Here is a 4,426-nt window from a genome sequence, read left to right as displayed (position 1 = left end):
GATGAAATCCCGAAGTTAGGTCAAGTGTCGTAAAATACTTTGCACTGCCGAGACTCGCGATGGTGCCATTAATGTCAGGTATGGGGTAGGTGTCAGGGATGGTTACGGCATTTAGCCGCTTGAAGTCTATCACCGTTCTGTAATTTTTTTCCCCATCTGCCTGAGATTTTTTTGGCACAATCCATATGGGTGAGTTGTAGGGACTTTTGGAAGGACGAATTATTCCTTCTGCTAGTAAGTCCCGGATTTGCTTTTCCACCTCCTCGCGCATATTAACTGGGTAGGGGTAGCTTTTAGTGTAAATGGGGTTCTCGGTTGTGGTTCTGATTTCTGCCTGGACATTGGTTTGGATTTCCATGCCTCGGTCAGCTGGGCCAAATAGAATTTCATATCTTTCTAGGATCTCGTAGAGCTTATTATTTGTAAGGTCGGTGATATCATTATCGAAAGGAATGTTTAAGGTGATGCTGTTAACCTGCTGCGCTTCCTTTCGCATAAGGGGCAGCACAATATCTGGTCTTAGAATGAGAGTGTTGAGCTCCCTATCTAGAACTGCTTTAATTTCCGACAGCGTATCACCTATTATCCCGTCGAATGATTTAAGCCCTGGAAGAACAAAAAATGTGGTGGGAATATTTTCCTGTCTACATTTATAGTTCCCCCTGCGGAAATTACCTTAAATGGTTTTTCTACTGGCGTAGTATCTTGAGCTACGCGCTCGCTTATATAAGTTTTGTTCGCCCCCGTATCCACTAGAAATTCTAAAATACCCAAATCCTGCGTGGCGTACTCTAGATATGCTACGCCGGGCACGAGGCTCCCATGGTAAAATTTACCTGATCTCCCGTGGTTTGTTCTTTATTGGTTTCACCTTCTTCTTCATCGATCGGTGCCAGGTGGAAGAGTTTCTGTTGCTTACCGGGGGTTCTGTCTGAATATCCTGGGGAGCTTGCACCCCTCTTGGTGCTGTCATATCTTGAAAATCGATTGCCAGCTGTCTGTCGGGTCTGGGCTAATGGTTCTGCTTCTGCTCTTACCACTGCCCAGGGGGTGTTATTGTTTCTCCAACTTTGGGAAGACTGATTGCTTATTCGGGTTTGCGCTGATCCTGAGTAGGAAGGTCTAGGCCTTCGCTGGTTGCCATTCTGCCACACGCGGTTGCCATTTGGTTGGAATAAATTCCTTTGAGCGGGATAACCCTGGTCGCGGTTGGAATAATTTCTTTTATCGCGGGAAAAAATTTTGGAGCTGAGGGTTGGTAGCTGTCATTAAAATTTCTATTATCCCTGTGGAAGGGTGGGCGGTAGATAGAATTCTGCGGTCTACGTTTAAAATCTTGAGACATGCTGAATATGCCTCCGGTAGTGTTTTCAACTTTTGGACTAGGAGCAGGGCAGGCAGATCCCCGTTTAGGCCCCTTATGAAGACATCCAATGCTCTTCGATGATGTGCCTCTGCCAATGCCTCTACTGTTTCCCCGTGTGCATATTTATAGTATTAATCATTAGAGACAGTTGTTTTTGCACCTGAGCATAAAAGTCGGGCATCTTCTGACGCCCTTGTGACATTAACGTCAGTTGCTGCTCTAATGTTTCTATGTCCCTTATGTCCGCATAGTGCAGGGAAAGGATTTCCTTTACCCTGTCCCAGTCGGAATCTAGTATATTGTGCGTAAGTAATGCAGAGTCTGCTGCGCCCCTAATTTGCCTCAAGATGGCTGCGTAAAACAGCTTATGCCGCACTATTTCATAATCCTTTATTATTTGCTCTACACTATGGACCCAGGAGCCGTAGTGCTCCCGTGATCCATCGAATACCTGCAACTCTTTTACACAGTCCGGCAGCTTAGCCACCTCCGCTAGCTCGACCTCCGTCCGAGGACTAACTAGCGGCTCTACAACCGGTTCTGGCCTGCTATCCAAGGACTCCCTACGCACTTCCTCTACTTGGGCTTCTAGCCTCTCCAGATTACTACTGAGCCCTGACAAAGACTCGTCGTTATTTTTCGACTCCACACTTTTGAGCCGTTGGTCGATTTTCTTCAGTTGGGAGAGAATGGCATTGATAGCCCCATTCGTCTCCGTTAGTGACTTTCTGATTTCCTCAGAGTCCATGACTTTCTTACTGCAAAAATAGAAAAAGGAAAGGGAAATATACAGTGGTTAGATTATACTCACAAAAGCCAGTATCTCATTGGGCTAATAAACTATTTGCTTTTTTAGCTTTCCCTATTTGAAGAGCTGTTTTGCCTTTTTTTTTCTAAATAAGTCATTTAGTTTTTGACCGTTTAACGTTTTTTTTTGTCTTTTCACTAAATAAGTTGCTCAATTTTTGACCGTTTAATGCTTTTTCTGTCTTTATTAGAAATTTGTATCTTGTTTTTTTCCTTTTTTCTTTTTGAAACACTTCAATTTCAATTGGTCAAGTTTACTTTTTATTTTTTATTAGTTCTTTTTTTTTGTCCACTTCGCACCCGATTGCTCGGGCGCCACTTACAGTTCTCGGAAGGAGAACTGATAAAAAATTAAAGTTGCGGTGAACTCACTGTTCATCGACAAAAGGAAATACTCAAATTAATTGCATTCACAAATAGATAGGGTTATTGTGCACTGGTTGCACTCACTCATTCAACTGCTTCGAACAATATTCATTTCTTACCAACTAACTTCTAAGTCTAACTTACTTATGTCTACGTTGCATATCCCACCACCAACCGGCACTTCTTAATCGATAAGTTGCGCGTGTAGGCCAATATTGCCTATGCTGCACTTCTCACGCCTTATTGATCGTATTGTGTTACCGATCGCTTGCGCGTGTACTAAGTAAGCGAAAGTGCTATTTGGGGCAATGAAGAAGTCACATGCACGGCAACGTGAGTAAAGGGTGCGCCATTGGTTAGTATTGGGATTACAGGTGTGATAACTTGCATATGCATACTTTCGTTTTAAAAGCGAAATAATGCATATGAAAAAAAAAAGCGAAGTAATGCATACATACACAGTTTCGGTTGAAAACCGACATAATGCATATGGCAAAAACCGAAATAAAGTATACATGCACAGTTTCGGTTGAAACCGAAATAATGTCTAAATGCACAGTTTCCACAATTTCGGTGCCCCGATTCAAATACATTAAATTTTTACGGTAAATCATGCTGCTCCTAGTAGTAGCTAGATTTCATGCCACAAAACTTCATTCCTGTTATATGTCCGGGCTGTTCTTCAGATAATTCAATATTACGGGATATTATGGGCCATAACGTAACTAGGGAAATGAAAATAGCTTCTATATGTTTAAGTTTTTACCACACAGTCATTGATGTAGTTTTCTGTTGAAAATTTTTGACACTGGAGCAGGCGGAGCTGAATACTTCATTTTCCACATATAATTATTTACTATTGAATATTAACTATTGTTTGTGATAACGGTAGCTAAAATTATAGAGGAATATCTATTTAACATATGAAAATACTTATAAATAAAGGCTGTTATAATTGCATCGAGCGTGGCGCTGTGGCAGGGAGATAAGTACGTGCATCAGGGCTTCGCCATTGTGGGTAAAGGTGGAAATATTGAACCTCACAACTAACATCCAGTTATAGAGAGCTCGGATTATTTGCTCAAGAACTTGAAATCGGTGAGGGTGACATGGCAAAGTACCTGGTGAGGCGATCACATACATACATGTCTGTTGATACAGTGATGGTAAATGAGGATGCAACAACATATCCTATAGAGTTTCGAAACTCTTAAGAATTTTCAGGGGTCCCGTCGTGCAAACTGCAATTAAAGGTTTGCCTGTCATATTGATGCTTAACTTGGACGCACCTCGGTTGTGCAGTGGCACAAGACTATGCATAATGGAGCTGAAACGACATATTGTGCAAGCCACCATCATCACTGGCGGGGCCAAAGGACAATCAGTATTGATACCACGAATTCCCAGCAAACATGCCATTTCAGTTTAAACGTTTGCAGTTTCCGTTAAAAGTAGCGATTGCGAAAATGATTATTAAAGCCAAGGATAAACATTTAAAGTCGCTGGAATGAATCTGGGCACTCATGTTTCTCGCACCGACACCTCTACGTTGGCTTCTCACGTGTATCGAGAGGCAGAAATATATGTATATGGGCAAATCTAAAAAAACAGGTAACCTTGGTGTTATTTAGCTTTATTTTCACTGTTGAAAACTATATCAAGCTGGTTGCTTTTGGATATAACTTCTTTCCTTGTTGATTCCTTGACTTAGTTACTGGTAAATAGATTGAAATCGTCAACTCTGCTACTAAATTGATGGATGAAAATCCTTTTGTTTTCCTTCCTCTTTATGATTTGATGAAATAATAAAAATGCCAACTGATAGCAACAATATTGGAAGACCGAATTAAAACAACTTATTTCTTTTGATGGTAGAGACAAACTAAA

Source organism: Rhagoletis zephyria, unplaced genomic scaffold (assembly GCF_001687245.7).
Source record: "Rhagoletis zephyria isolate East Lansing unplaced genomic scaffold, Rhagoletis_zephyria_1.1 Rzeph_scaffold_00143, whole genome shotgun sequence".
Classification (NCBI taxonomy): Eukaryota; Metazoa; Arthropoda; class Insecta; order Diptera; family Tephritidae; genus Rhagoletis; species Rhagoletis zephyria.
This window is presented reverse-complemented; position numbering follows the sequence as displayed.